Source organism: Saccostrea cucullata, unplaced genomic scaffold (assembly GCF_032062105.1).
Source record: "Saccostrea cucullata isolate Sc308-1 unplaced genomic scaffold, CSIRO_AGI_Scuc_v1 ctg1651, whole genome shotgun sequence".
Classification (NCBI taxonomy): Eukaryota; Metazoa; Mollusca; class Bivalvia; order Ostreida; family Ostreidae; genus Saccostrea; species Saccostrea cuccullata.
This window is the reverse complement of record NW_026938407.1, coordinates 59,017-75,784: the sequence shown is the minus strand read 5'-3', so window position 1 is coordinate 75,784 and position 16,768 is coordinate 59,017. Positions and strand designations below refer to the sequence as shown.

At 32.3% G+C, this 16,768-nt stretch overlaps 1 protein-coding gene and 1 long non-coding RNA gene across 8 annotated transcripts in view; one reads left to right on the top strand and one right to left on the bottom strand.

The window, feature by feature from the left end:
• LOC134250131 (uncharacterized) overlaps nucleotides 1-2,191 on the bottom strand; it is a 34,742-nt gene extending 32,551 nt beyond the window's left edge. For 5 of the 7 annotated variants that reach the window (XM_062732480.1, XM_062732481.1, XM_062732479.1 and 2 more), the window contains exon 1: nucleotides 2,010-2,179. The gene's annotated coding sequence lies outside the window, so the exon portion shown is untranslated. Of the gene's footprint in view, nucleotides 1-2,009 lie in introns of all 7 variants that reach the window. The other 2 variants (XM_062732477.1, XM_062732478.1) reach the window with 2 other exon arrangements.
• Nucleotides 2,192-14,087: 11,896 nt separating this feature from the next.
• Nucleotides 14,088-15,067, top strand: LOC134250128 (uncharacterized). Its single transcript, XR_009988430.1, has 3 exons — nucleotides 14,088-14,295; nucleotides 14,507-14,619; nucleotides 14,881-15,067. It is a non-coding gene; the product is annotated as an uncharacterized LOC134250128 (long non-coding RNA).
• Nucleotides 15,068-16,768: the final 1,701 nt, after the last annotated feature.

Genomic DNA, 16,768 nt, shown 5'->3' with positions numbered 1-16,768 from the left:
TTCTTACATGATATTCATGAAAATAAACTACCAAATCAGTTCTGTTTATTTTACTGTTTACGGCTAGAAATTAGGATTTACAAGTAAAAGATGAAATCCGCTGATTAATACTTTGTACCAATTAAATATTTATAGAACCATTTTATTTAAAAAAAAAAAAATAAAATCCAGTCGTAATTTTCAGATGACATTAAGCCGTGAACTCAACATGTACATATAGCAAAGCAGGTTTTCTTTTGCCATGCACTGGGAGCCCGTGGTCGTTGTTGTAAATGACCTTGATCACAGTTGAAAGGCGGAAAGAAGATTCCAATACATTTTAAGGGGTGTATAGATCTGAGCACTCATTAAACAAAGGATTTAAAAAAGAATATAAATTTAAGCATTTATTTAAAATAACATAGGATTGAAAGTAACAGCAAAAAATGGGAGACTGTATCAGTAATTTAATTTACCCCCCCCCCTTATTTCTAAACATGTGGTCTTCAGTGCATTTGAATAAAAATTATAAAATCCATGTATTTGACCATAATGAGAGACAAGTTTTTCTTTTACATACTTTAAATGTAAAGAAAAGAGCGGAGTCCTGATATAATTTTGATTTAAATTAAAAAAATAATAATAACGGTATTTCTTTCTCTCTTTGAGAAAAAAAAAATTTAAGAAGCCATGATCGCGTTGATAGTATACTGAAATCAATGACCTTAGAATTGTGTACATAGTTGATTAATTTGAACACATTTTCTATAGAAGGAAATGAAAAAAACAAATATAATACATTACCGTGTTAATACATTTTGCACCATTTTTCTTTACTCCTAAAATATCACAACCATAACTTAATCAATAATAAAATACTACATGTAATACAATTTGACCCATCGATAGCCATATTTCAAATGAAATGACTTCCGAATGAATCTTACACGATTCTTGCACGAAAGTCACACGTTTCTCATACGGTTCTTACACGAAACTCGCACGTTTCTCACACGCTTTTCGCACGCTCGCTACACGGTTTGCACGAAACGCTTTGGAGCTTACACGAAACGCTGCACGGTTTACACGAAACGCTACGCGGTTCGCACGAAACGCTGCACGGTTTACACGAAACGCTACACGGTTTGCACGAAACGGAAAGCGCACGAAAGTTACACGCTTTTTTGGGGTAGTAGCACGTCTCAGGGTCTGTACTTGTTTAGGAAGTAAATCTCCATCTTGCATTGTTAAGGAATGTAATCACATGATCAATTTTTGACGTAATCTCATAAATATTCATGAGATGCGTCACTTGTGTTTTCACGTAATGAAGAAATGCCTGATAGGACTCAAAGTGCAATGCCATTAAAATTGCGTGATTTTTGTAATAAATACAGGGATCTAACAAATGTTAGCTAATTACTAGTCGTCAATGGATTGAATTGCGCATCATTATCGATTTCAAAGGAATTCTAAATATTTGGACATGATTAGGAGGTCAGATATCAAGCTGCAGCTAACGGTAAGTCGCTTTTAAAATAACTTGCCTAAACTCAGCGCTGAAAATCGTCATGTTTCGACAATAGAGTTGATTTAGCCGAACTTTCATTTCTTAAACTTAATTTCCTTTGTAAAGCAAAAATTTCATGAACTAAACCAAAGTGTAAGATATCGGCACGATTCGACAGGCTGATTCATGCAAGTTTTTGGTCACAAAAGGCACTCATAGTGCCTTTTGTATAAAACAAAAATTACATAAATTAGCCCAAAGTCAGAAAGGTTACAGAATGGATTTATAAAACAACCCCAATTTTAAAAACTACATAACCTAACCCTAATCACTCGATCGGATGCGTTTTGTTGAAGGGAGTGGGAAATTGCAGTTTGCTTACATTCTGCATAGCATAGCAACGGCACGGGAAATAACTGATCATGCGCAATCGCGTGATTCTGAGGACCGGCATACTAGAAACTTCGATCGGATGCGTAATATATGTACTTCCTTGTTGACAACTTACATATACATGTACACTGTACTCTAGCGTAAACACTGGGTTATGTCTAGGAGATATGACTTTGATTACCAATTATTTCACACTTGTTCCTCCCAAGAATAGTGCTTTCAACTGTGACTTTACAAGCTTATAATAATATTAATATAGGCCTAGGCAATACTCTTTTCGACGCCTGCGTCTTTTGGTCTTGACCTTTGGAAATGTCGTATGACAGTATTTTTGTATTTCGATCCCGATATATATTTTTTACTTGGCGCTGGTAATGTATATGAATGTTTAAAAGAATGGTATAAAAAATAATTAACCCCAAACTTAATTTGACTGTAATGTATATGTAGTAGATATATATTTTATTAAATAATATAATAAATGATAATGAACATGATGAAATAAGATAAATAATAATTATATATATATATGATAAACAGATATATATTAAGAATAATCTTCTTCCGTAAATAACCGCAGTCTGAACCTTTTTAAGCTTGCCATCAACTGATAAATGATTTAGCTTTCAATCTATTGACTCTGGTCACAGGTGCTCGTGGACAGGATCATCACTACCCCCCCCCCCCCCTCCTTTCAATATAAAAAATTCTGATTATTTTTTTTATTCTTCATTTCTAATCTCTGACAAATTTATTTAATCTATATGTTTCTATTCTATTTGAAAAGCACAGAAATAAATCAATCATATGCAATTTCTATTCACAGTCTTTTCGCGCAAATATATAAGAATTTTCTTAATATTAACATTGCAATTAAGTGACTGAGGTTTAAAATACACTTTAAACTCTAAATATATACATGAAACGACTGTGAATAGAAGTTGCATATAATTGATATATTTCTGTGATTTTCAAATAGAAACATATAGATTAAATTGTCAGAGATTAGAAATGAAGAAAAAAATCGGATTTTTTTTATTATTTAAATGGGGAAGGGGGGGGGGGGGGTAGGGATAATCCTGTCCACGAGCACCTGTGACACTGGCTTCATATTAAAGCCTCTCTATACAAATGTTTTTTTTTTTATTATCTTCCTATAAGCAGAAGGTTTACAATCCAAGCGTAACATCCGACAGATATAATTTCATAATTTGTATCTTATCCTAAATCCACAGAAAACAAATATTCTGTTCTGACCATAGGAACTTTCATGAATGATCAATTAATTTAGAAGGAGCAGGCAGCCAATGGAGCTAAGATGATTCAGCTTGCTGCTGGTGATGTTGTCCGTCCCAAGAAAAGAAAATAGGCCTTAATTGACAATTAGACCGCCCAAGTTTTACATTGAATTATTATGTATATAGGAAATTAAAAAAAAAATCTTCCCAAGAACCACTGGACCAGAAAAGCTGAAACTTATGTGGAAGCATCCTGGGGTAGTGTAGAATATAAATTGTTCAAATCATGACCCACAGGGGCAGAATGGGGCCATAATATGGAATGCATGTTTTACATTGAAATGTATGCGAAACAAGAGGCCCATGGGCCACATTGCTCACCCAAGTAACTTTGGTGATGCATTTCTTTACCAGATTTCCCCTCTAATGTTATATATTACCTATTGTGGCCCATTCCCCCTCCCTTGTCATGATTATAAGGTATTAGAATTTACACTACTCTAGTTTGTATCATCAATGCAAGTTTGATCCTGGTAGCTCTTAAAGTTACTTGGGAATGGACCTGCTTCAAAAACTTTAACCTGGTCACTCATCTGCATGGAAAATGTAAGTCAGATCCAGCAATCGAAGCGTGTCTGGTAGTATCAATCACTAGATGCATGCAAATTTGATCCAAGTAGGGCTGACTTACTTGGGAATAAATCTGCTCCAAAACCCTCATCTGGAAAGTATGGGTCAGATCCAGCATCCAAAGCAAGTCTGGTAGTGTCCCTAGATGCATCGTCCATGCAAGTTTGGACTGTGCAGATCTTATAGTTACTTAGGAATGAACCTGCTCCAAAAAATTAATCTGGTCACTCATCTGGAAAATGTAGGTCAGATCCAGCATCCAAGCAAGTGTAGTAGTGCCCATCCCTAGCTGCATCAGCCATGCATGTTTGGACCGTGTAGGGCTAATAGTTACGTGGGAATGGACCTGCTCCAAAAATTTAACCTGGTCGCGCATCTGGAAAATGTAGGTCAGATCCAGCATCCCAAGCATGTCTGGTAGTGTCCATTCTTGGATGCATCAGGTAGGCTTATACATGTAGTTAATTGGGAATGAACCTACTCCTCAAACTTTGATCAAGACGCTGACACCAAAGCCAGGGGTACAGCATAAGCTCATCTCGACTTCCCCCAAGGTGAAATAACAAAAACTAGAAATATGTCCATAAGACATAAATGCCCTATTAAGGTTATAACAGTACATGTTTAATGCAACATGAAAATTCGAATCTGTGTATGAAATTTCAGAATATCTCGAATAGTGATGCTGTTGAATTGCTTACATCAGTATCGGTTATAAAGTTTAAAATGATTTAAGAAAAGTGAGGTCAAGGTCAAAGGTAAGGTCAAAGTAAAACAGATGTTGATGCAGTTGAAAAGCTCTCATCAGTATGCATGTGTCACCATATGTAGTCAAAAAATATTAATCACAAATTGATAAAAGTGAGCTCAAGGTCAAATGAAAGGTCAAGGTAAAAATATTGATGCAGATAAATTGCTTACATCCGTATAGTGTGTGTATCAACATATGAAGTTTGACACAAAGAAGATGAATATGGGCGCATTTGGTGTGTGATCTGCAGGAATCATTCGTACGAAACATTTATGGTTTAAATGTGGTTGATTTGGTTGGCTGCACATAGATGGTCAGATTTAATTTACAAACACGTCCAAGGGTTTTTTTTTCATTTAGTTTGAAAGACTGAGATTATAACATTTATGTCCGTTTTTCCTAGGGAGTATTTATTACAGTAATGTTTCACAAAAAAAATACCTTAATATTTAATGCATAGGTGCATGATACGTGTATGTACATTAAAAAATAGAAGATTGGAATTGATTTCGTTCGAGAACCAAAATGAATAAAAATTTATCTCATTCAAAATTTTAATACATCAGAACATACAACGAAACTAACAAAATAAATGGTTGTTTGCATGAAAAAAAATTAACGCCCCATGCAAGGCTCGAACAAAAAATTGTTTCTCTTCAAGTGCACTTAACAGGCAGCCCAACTTACTGAGATATCGCCGCTACACAAACACTGTTGATTTTTGAAGGACAAAGAAGCACCACATTCACACATTTGGATTTTTTGGGGGAAAGTTCATTTTTCGTGGTCTCTGGGTCTTCTCTCCATTTATTGAAAACGCGTATTCGTTTCTTTGAATTCAAATACATACAAATAAGGTTTAAAAATCATGGAGAGAAGACCCAGAGATAGAAAAAATTTAGAAAAACGTGTTTAAAAATGTACAATTTTGTACCAAATGACTGATCTGGCCAATTTTCAAGTTATTTTTTAGTAAATCAAAGCTCAATTTCGGAAAATATTTTCCATTTCAGTTGCACAGGAACCCAATAAATAAAAAAAATGTTAAGATTTCATGTGACATGTCGATTAAATTTTCACTTTTCAATAACGCCCAGATTCCTGCCGAATGCTAATCAAAAGCGCCCTCGTTCTTTATCATGTGAGGTCAAGGTCAAAGGAAAGGTCAAGGTAAAAAAAATGTTGATGCAGTTGAATAGTTCTCATCAGTATGTATCAGCATATGAACTTGGATAAAAAATATCTTTGAATGGTATCTTTAAAACTGACCTAATCACACTTAAGAAAATTGAGGTCAAGATCAATGGAAAGGTCAAGGTTAAAAAATGTTGATACAGTTGAAAAGCTCTCATCAGTATATATCAGCATATGAAGCTTGATAACACTATCTTGGAAGGTATCATTAAAACTGAGCAAAACACTCATTTATGAAAAGTGAGGTCAAGGTCAAAGGAAAGATTAAGGTAAAATATATTAATACAGTTGAATAGCACTCATCAGTATGTATCAGCCTATGAAGTTTGATAACGCCTTTGTACGGTATCTTTAAAACTGAGCTTATCTCCCATTGAAGAAAAATGAGGTCAAAGTCAAAGAAAAGGTCAAATGTTGATGAAGTTGAATAGCTCTCATCAGTATGTATCAGCATATGAGGTTTGATAACACTATCTTCAATGGTATCTTTAAAATTGATTTAAACATGCATTTAAAAAAAGGGAGGTCAAAGTCAAAGGAAAGGTCAAGGTCAAAGATGTTGATGCAGTTGAAAATCTCTATCAGTATGTATCAGAATATGAAGTTTGATAACACTATCTTGAATGGTTTCTTTAAAACTAAGCTAAACACTCATTTAAGAAAAGTGAGGTCAAAGGAAAGGTCAAGGTAAAAAAAAAATGTTGATGCAGTTGCATAGCTCTCATCAATACCTATTATCCTATGAAGTTTGATGAAAATATTTTGGATATAGTTTCTTTGAAACAAAGCTTTGAACTGTGCGATATACGGAAAGTGTGATGGAAGGACAGAAGGACAGCTAGACGGAAAGACAGAAGGACGGAAAGCGGACATGACAAACACTATATGCCCTGGCCATATTCATGGCGGGGCATAAAAATATCTATTTCAAAATTCCAATTTTAATTTGGCCTGAATATAAATTATTTCATTGATTTTTGCAGGCAGTCCTGAATTTCAACAAGAGGCTCAAGGTCTTGAATCACTTTTCTGATAAATTGTACAATCTATCACTTCTATTTGAAACCCCTCAGCACCCTGTACATATAACTGAAGCCTTGAAATTGCAAAAGTAGGTTATCATGAACATGACTTACAGTTTGGTTAAAACACTCCGAGAGCCAAGGATAACCAACTGACAATGTGTAATAATTCTGAGCCAAGAAGTATAAGGTCACCTTGACCAACTTATTGGTTGACATTCTACGATTATCCAAATTGCATCAAACGACAAAGTCTGATGATTCTAAGTCAATAAGTCCTGAGATATCTACATATAGCCATAAAAATTCAAAAGTAGGTCACCATGACCTTTTTTCTGTTTGACGTTATCCAAGGACCAAATACATGTATGTATCAACTGAGTTAAATACAACTAGAACAATCCCAGCAGGCACGCAACGTTGTTTCAACGTTGAAAGGAGGTGGAATATAGGTTGCAACGTTGATCAACTATATTTCAACGTTGTTTCAACTTTGAGGTTTCAACGTTGAATCCTCAACCTTTTTTCAACGTTGAAACAACGTTGAAGCTGCAACATATTTTCAACGTTGAATGTTCGTCGATATTTCAACGTTGAAACAACGTTGAAGCTGCAACATATTTTCAACGTTGAATGTTCGTCGATATTTCAACGATGAAACAACGTTGAGGCTGCAACATATTTTCAACGTTGAATGTTCGTCGATATTTGAACGTTGAAACAACGTTGAAGCTGCAACATATTCTCAACGTTTGATGTTTGTTGATAATTTTCAACGTAGAAACAACGTTGAGGCTGCAACATATTTTTAACGTTGAATGCTCGTCGATATTCAACGTTGAAACAACGTTGAAGATTTAACATGTTTTCAACGCAGAGTATTTTCTGATATTGTAGAGTTAAAACAAGGTTTAAAAATGCAAAGTTGACTGTCTCTTGATTTCAACGTTGACACAACGTGGAAGATGCAACACATTTTAAACTTTAGGAAAGTTAGGAAAATTCAATGTTGAAACAACGGGTAACGAGTACTGAGCACTTTAGTTTTTAAGTTCAAAATATAAAGGTGTCTTTAACTTCTAATTCATGCGATTTTTCGCAATATACACACAGCTGTATGCATTGTTAGAAAATATTATTTATATAATAATTATACTTAATAAATGAAACGCATGCATTATAAATTGATTTTCTCAAAAGAGTTAGTAGCTAGTACCATTATAAAATTTTAAATATGAGTTTATATGAAGCATGGCATTTACATTTAACACGTCATTATAATTATGTTTCAAAAAATGTGTTTTTTTTAAATAAATTGTGAATGCTATTTTTTTTGACATATTTATAAAATATGCTAAATATAAGCTTTTAATAATAATATCTTTATCCAACATCTCACTGTAATTCCATTTCACTATAGAATTAATAAAAATAATTATTCCGAATTATAATGTTCTTAGAATTAGACTCATATGGATACGTGCCGAATACACTTGCGCAGATTATACGTATACAGAGCGAATCTAAGAAATCTTATTTTATTAGATTGTGCTTTTGGGGAAAAACGTCATGGGACGCATTGTTACCAGCATTGCCAGATCAAAATGTGAGCGCGCCTTGCCTCAACGCGGCAGATCAGGTAGTGTGACAAAATAACTATCAAGATAACTTCTCCAGAATCTCCACATCCTTTCAGTTAGTTACTGAAAGTTTGCATGAATGTTTTAAATGTATATTCATTAAACTGTAGAGGCCTTAACTCTACAGAAAAAAGAACTAAATTATATACTTGGTTATCTGACATAAAAGCTGATGTTATATTATTACAGGAAACACATTTCATTGAAAAAAATGAGGCATGCTATAATGCAAGATGGTTTGGTACTAGTATACACAACTTTTCTGACTCACAGTATAGTAGAGGAACTTCAGTATTATTTAGAAAAGGTTTAAATTTTCAAATACGAGGGTTGTCCCAGAAAAACGCGAACTTTTTTAATATTTTGAATACTATTCATCCAAAACCAATAATTTTTGGCATGGTGTTGGGAAATCATCGTTTAGATGTTCTGACAAAATATTATAGGCATGTGATGTCATATGCATATAAAAACGGCATTTAAATGATGTTAAATTTCGATGGTCGGCGCACGATAATTTTTTGACTTTTACAAATAGCATTGTGATTGAAGTTTTCGTTGTTATCAGGCTATATGGCAATATAATATCAAACTTTTTACAATCATAAATACTCTATGATTTGGTGTACTTATATTTATTTGGTATACTTATATGGCATCATTAATGACAAATATATGACGATATATAGCAAAGCGCTTTGAATTAGACATTATCAAAAATAGTGACGTTAAGCTGTGATGCGGAGCACCAAATTATCAAGCAACACCATGTTGAGCGGGATATGTCTCCTGCATGTAGAAAAAATTTAAACAATGACAGAACACAAACAAAATATAGGGAACAGGTTTATATCTAGTAGAAGAGGCCAAGTTTAGGTTGACTTGACTGGTTTCCTGATAGAAGAGAATAGACATGTGCACATAGTAAAGACTAACTGAAAAGACAAGAGTGGGACGTCATAGGCCTACGTGAGGACCGCTGTTAAATAATTCGATCAGGTGGGTTTATGATCTGGATTATAAAATTTATGTTGAGAGAATTACCACCACCCCACCCCCCCCCCCAATCTTTTAGTAGCACTAGTATTTGAGATGCATAACTTGGTAACTAAAAATAATGAAACACATTGCCGAATGTGTGCTAAAAATGAATATTTTTTGAGGCGCGCTTTTCGTAAAAAATTCGTAAACACTACGAGATACGTTTTGACGTCGTCAGTGTTGCGCCGACAGCTAATTCGATAGATTCCTTTACATACGAAGAGAATTTTATTTATAAAGATATTTCTTTGAAATTTTTAGGCATTATTCAAAAAATGCTGATCATGATGCATCCCAATTTTTAACTTTATAGTCCTAGTAAAACAAAAGATATTAAAGATGTTCGCGTTTTCCTGGGACAACCCTCGTATTAGATATTCACAAGTCTTTTGATGGAAGAATGATTCTTATTAATTTAATTTTGGAAGAAAAAACGCTTACAATAATAAACGTATATGCACCAAACAATCAAACAGAACGAAAGTCCTTTTTTGTTAAAATCAAAAAATGGATAGCCAAACATTCTTGTAATACTGACAATATTATTTTAGCAGGAGATTTTAATTGTAATTTAGAGAAGACTGATGATTCTAGTATTAAAAATTTCAAAAATATATTAAACAACAATAATTTGAAAGACCTTTGGCGCGACTTAAGGTCACATGATTTAGGATATACTTGGTGCAATGGGGCAAACGTACCTACAAGCAGAATTGATTATTTTCTTATATCAGAATCTCTAATATTTCCAGTCGAATATATAATCCTCCGAGAAGTACCTGGGTTACATTCAGGGGGAACAAGAATGTCAGATCACAAATGTATTAAGGTTAACTTTGACATTGATTTGAATATAAGAGGTCCCGGATATTGGAAATTTAATGCCTCACTTCTACAAGATAATATTTTTGTAAAAGAAACGAAAAAAAATATTAAAGATTTTAAATCAAACGATAATGCTCAAGCATCTTTGGAGGCATTAAAAATTAAAATAAAAGATTATTCTATCAAATATAGTAAAACTATTAGTAAATCATGCAAACGTCAAATCATTCATCTAGAAAATGAAATAGCAACTATGGAGAAATCAAATTCAAATGATATCGATATGAATAGAAAAAGAAAATTAGAATCCGAACTAAAAGAACTTATTAATAAAAAAGCCAAGGGTGCCCAAATTAGATCTCGTGCGAAGTGGATAGATGAAGGAGAAACAAACTCCTCATTTTTCCTTAAACCTGAATCAACTCATCAAAATAATAATACTATAAAGCGTATAAAAAATGGTGACCATATAACTACCAATAGTAGCGATATCTTAGGGGAAATGTGTGATTTTTATATTAAATTGTATAAATCATCAAATATTGATAATAACGAAATCAAAACTTATTTGGAAGCAACTAACATAATTCGGGTAGTTAATGAGAATCAGAAAATAGAATTAGATGAATTTCCGACAATGAATGAATGTGATGAAGCGGTTGAAATGTTGAAATCCAATAAATCTCCAGGCCTGGATGGGTTAACAGGTGAATTTTATCAAACGTTCTGGAATGAACTAAAGCCGCATTTTTACAATAATTTAATATATACCTTTGACAATAAATGTATGACTTTCTCCCAACGTCTATCCTTAATTACGCTTATCCATAAAAAGGGGGATAAATCAGACCTAGCAAATTATCGACCAATAAGTCTCACAAATACTGATTATAAGATAGTAGCGATTATACTAGCTAATAGACTTCAAAAAGTAATAGACCTACTAATTAGTAAACATCAGTCTGCAAATATAAAAGGAAGATATATAGGAACAAATGCAAGAACAATTTTAGATATATTTGAATATTGTGAAAATAAAAATTACGATGGAATTTTACTTTTCTTAGATTTCCAGAAAGCCTTTGATTCAGTAGAGTGGAATTTCATTTTTGAAACCCTGAAACGTTTTAACTTCGGGGAAAATTTTCTTCAGTGGATTTCAATTTTGTATAAAGAACCAATTTTTAAACTTAAAAATTATGGATGGGTATCTAAAACGTGTAAAATGGAAAGGGGCATAAGACAAGGATGTCCTATTTCTTCGATGATCTTCCTATTTGTGGCAGAAATTTTATCAATAAAGATAATGTCTGACAATCAAATTATTGGATTTAAAACTCCTAAGATGTCAACTGATATTAAAATGATACAACACGCTGATGATGCTTCATTAGCACTCCGCGATAAAGAATCATTTAAACAAGCAATTACATGTATGAATAACTTTGGAGATATATCTGGGTTAACTCTTAATATTAGCAAAACTGAATGCATGTTATTAGGCAATCTGAAGGATACAGATCATAATATATATGGGATAAAGGTTAACAAAGAATGTATTAAGGTTTTAGGAATTCACGTAGGTCATGATATAGAGAAATGTATAGAGAAAAATTGGGGAAATAGAATTAAAGAGCTCGAAAGACTTTTTGAATCATGGAAAAAAAGAAAATTGACTATATTTGGAAAAACTTGCATCATTAACAACCTTGCTGTATCTAAATTAATTTACAACCTCTCACTCTTGCCATGCCCTAGTGCTGACATTATGAAAAACATAAATAAAATTATTTTTAACATTATTTGGAATAAGAGAGACAGAATAAAACGAAAAACTTTAATAGGAAACGTAGAGCAGGCTGGTATAGGAGTTGTGGATTTAGAGTCTAAAGCGAAAGCAATTAGATGTGCTTGGATTCCCAAGTTGATATCTAACGAAAACAACAATATTAAAATCTTTCTAGAGAACTTTAATTTAAGAAAACAAGATATTATCTATATGTTACACACTAATGAATTAGCAATAAACAATCACAATATACTTAAGCGTCTTCCGATGTTTTATAGAGAAATTTTTGAAGCCTTTAATGAATCTAAGAGCTCAATAGAAATAAGTAAAATGACTACACCAGACTTTTTGAAACAATCTATATGGGGAAACAAGATTTTTAATTACAAAAATAAGGTACTTTTCTTCGAAAACTGGTATGACGCTGGAATTTTATATGTAAAGGATATTGTGGATGAAAATGGTCTAAGGCCACTTGAATACTTTTCAAATTTACTTGTTAAAAAAAATAATTTATATTGTGAATACTTGACATTAAAGAATATTTTTCAGAAATACATGAAGCAGTTCGATCTCAGCTTATCAAAATTTACAAATATCAGAAATACGTACTATTTCCTTTTTAATGATAATCAATATCACTGCATTAAAGACAATAAATGCAAGTTCTACTATGAGATTTTTAAAAACAAAAAATTTGTAAAGCCATGCTACATCAATAAATACAAAAAAGAATTCGGTATCCAAAGTCAATATTTTTCTACAATATATTTTTCCAAAATTGTCAAAGCCTTTGACAAAAAAATTTCTGATTTTAACTACAGAATTCTAAATAATCTTCTTAACAATAGAAGTTACCTAAGCAAATGGAATGACATATCTAATCTGTGTCCATATTGTAAGGAAAGTGTTGAAACAAACAAGCACTTAATATACGAATGTCAAAATATTCAAAGAATATGGAATACTGTCAGTGAAATTTTAAAATTTAATATATCATGGAAACTCATAGTTGTAGGATTTTACAATGAAGTTAACGAAAAAACACTATTATTAAATAATCTTATATCATTTATAGCCCTTAGAATCTATAAATACAAAATGATGTGTAGACTAGAAGAATTAGCTGAATCCCCATCAGCAATTCTTTGTCATGTTAAAAAATCCTTAAGTATGTTTTATTGTGATCTTAAAAGATCAAAATATAAGAATTGGAAAATAGATATATTTAAAAAAATTGAAGAAAGTTTGTGATACAAATTATATAATTGATCAATTTCTATGCATGTACATATGAATATATGTTTATTATTTATAAGATGTGTTTATGTTATATAATAATTTATGTTTTATAAACTACAATATTTAATGTCTGAAAAAAAAATTGATACCATCTTTTCATCCAAAGGTGACCTGGCCTTTGGAGTGTATAAACGTAGGGGGACTTTTGGACTTGATACGTTGGTGCCCCCTTCGAATATTTTTCGTAAAATTGCTGTAGTTTCGTATATATAAATTACTTAAAACAAATACGAAATATGAATGAAATTTTCTTTTGTACTCATAAAATGTGAACTTGAACATTTTTTGTAAAATTGCTGTAGTTTGATATATATAAATTACTAAAAACAAATACGAAATATGAATGAAACATTTTTTTTTGTACTCATAAATTGTGAACACTTGTGTAAATGCATCTTTTGTTTAGTCTATTCTACCCTACTGTATATTTAACCACATAATTATTATCTTTGTACAATTCTTTTTTGTCTATCCGATCCAGGGACCTCCTGGCACCCCAGGTGAGGATATATTTGCGAGGGCCTCTGAGGAGGCATTACCTCCACAGTTATTGTTATTATGTTATTGAATAAAATATTATATTAAAAAAAAAAAAAAAAAAAAAGATTGTGCTTTTGTTGTGTGTATTAATTCTATAATCTTTCTTTTCACAAAATATAAAAAAAAATTAAAAAAAAACACATAAGAATTTTCACACTGACAGTTAACCCCGATCAAGTTGCATTACTTAAGATCCACTCCCCAAAAACTTTCGAGATATCAGATAAGGAGTGCCTCTAGCTTAGTTGGTCAGTTTCAGTGTCAGGATAACCTTGTTATGCAATTTTCTTGCTGGGCAGAGTATAGCTGTTTGCAGCTTATCTAGGTCAAAATTTGAATTCAACTGATGGACAAGAAGTGCGCCTCTCTTTGCTGTTCATATTTAATGTGTTTTCAAGCTATATACACAAGGATTAAGGATGGAATATCAACTTCTGCTCAGTAAGTATTATTTCCTTTTCATGAATTTAAGAAATTAAGTTTTTTTTTTGGTATCTGCTCATCATTTAATTCCTGTTTTATAAGCTAACATATTTGAAATCTGCATGAAATGCACATCCTTGATTCGTGTATTATGTGTTTTGTTGATATTCATTTGGTTATGAAATATAAGCTAGTATACTAATATATTATACAATTTAACTAATTTTAGTTCGTCGTAAGGTTCAATCAACCAGTGGTGCAGGGAATTGATTGTATATAAGTCAGCCTTGATTGCATCAGATTCTTCGCCCGTGAAAATTATACAAAGGAATGCAACATTTTGTAAGTACACTATGTATATGTATGTCTATAACATTTTTCTTTAGTAATAATTAGTTATAAGCATACTCATACAAATTTTAACATGAAGTCAACTATATTTCTTTTAATCATGTTATTTAAATCCAAGTACCGGAATATATTCCTTTGCCTGATTTTTTAAATCATTCATGTATATTTATTTATTTTTATCGTTTGAAATAACGTGTTACGTACATTTTATCAAACAAATGGCTTTAACATCTTTATTTCTTTTATCAAAAGGCTTTTGCTTTAGAGGGTGGATTCTCCTGTTCATTTCTTTCATTCGTGGGACTTAACTATATGCGTGATTAAAATCAATGGATCCGCCACTTTGTGGAACTTAGTAGTGTAAGGCAGACGCGTACTTTGAAGGACCTGGATGTGATTACTGTGACCCACTTTTCACTAGGAATATAAATTTTGTCAAGCAGTGATTTTTTAAAATTCAATGATTGAATCCGAATTTGTGTTTGGCTTGAAAATACATATAAAATAAATTCTCTCACAATCATAATACTCGATTACAACTTATATAAATATTACGCAACTTGAATAAAAAAATTCATTTGAATTTGATATGTATTTGTTTATAAAGCAAAATGTAATATGAATTCAACGTGATTTCAAGCAAATATCAACGTTTGTACAACCGAAAAATTTAAACCACATCTCAACCTAATTTCAACCAATGTTCACTTCTGTTCAATGTTGATATTTGACGTTGAAACAACGTTGAAGCTTCAACGTTGCCTCAACTTTCATTTGCAACCAAAAATCAACCATAAATCAACCAAAAATTAAACCCATTTTCAACGTTTATACAACGTTGAAAATTGACGTTGAAACAACGTTATGTCTCAACGTTGCCTCAACTTTCATATGCAACCAAAATTCAACGTTGATTCAACGTTGAAGTGCAACGTTGATTCAACGTTGAATCAACGTTGAAATGCCTGCTGGGATAAAACTTTAAATGACAAAGTTTGTTATTCTAAGCCAACAAGTACCTGATAATATTTAAATATAGCCATAAAATTTTGAAAATAGATCAAGGTAACCTATTTTTGACGTTCTCCAAGGACTAAAGATGCAGAAATTGACAAAGTTACTACTCTTAAACAATAAACCTTTGACAGTTTTACAAATAATATAAATTGAAAGTTTGATGAATCTAAGCCAATTAGTGCATGAGATATTTGATTATAACAATGAAATTCAGGTCACTATGACGTACCCTTTGGTCAAGATTCTTCAAATACCTAAGATGCATCAACTGATCATAGGCCCTAAATGTCAAAATGTGCGTCTTAAATTGCCAGCAAAATTCAAAATGTAGGTCACAATGACCGGTGACTTTTCTATCAATATGTTTCATGACTCGAAGATGCATCATCTTACAACATTTAATGATTATCAACCTATGAGTATTTTAATTCCTGACGTTTGGCTCAGGTTAGCTTAAAAGTATGCCAAAGTGACCTTCAAGTTGGTACATGTACATGTATACTCCGAGTTATAGACATTTTTTAAAAAAAATGTAACTTTTGGTCAATTTTAAAGTGACCTTGACACTACACCCTTTGCCTCAGGGTAATGCCTTGAACAATTTTGTATTTTCATTATATCCTGATCATTTTGTGTGTTTGGTGATAATCTGCCCAGTGGTTCTTATGAAGAAGTATTTTTAGCAACCTGTACCTGTGGTTTTATTTACCTATTAATTACTTCCTCTTGTTGAAACCTTCTTCCTCTTGTTTTAGGGTAACAAACCTCGATTGAAAGGGAGCCCTCAGGCCAAGAATTTACCTTGACAAATATGACAACTATCAGGCAAGGGATTCTTTAGCCAATGCCCATAATCTTACACGTTTACACACACCGCACCAAATGCCACAATATTAGCTTTTTCAGTCTTGGGTTTGAAGAGCTAAAGTCATTTGTCAGTAAACATGGTAAAACAGATTTACATTCTACTTCTTTATTATACAAGAAGGGTATGAAGATAACGAACAGTATTCAATTTCAAAGTCCATTAACAAATAAAACACTATTCATAAAATTAAATCTTTCGTTGTTCTTCATCTATTACTAATAAACCGGTCATGAAAGCCTAGTGGTAGAGCGTTCG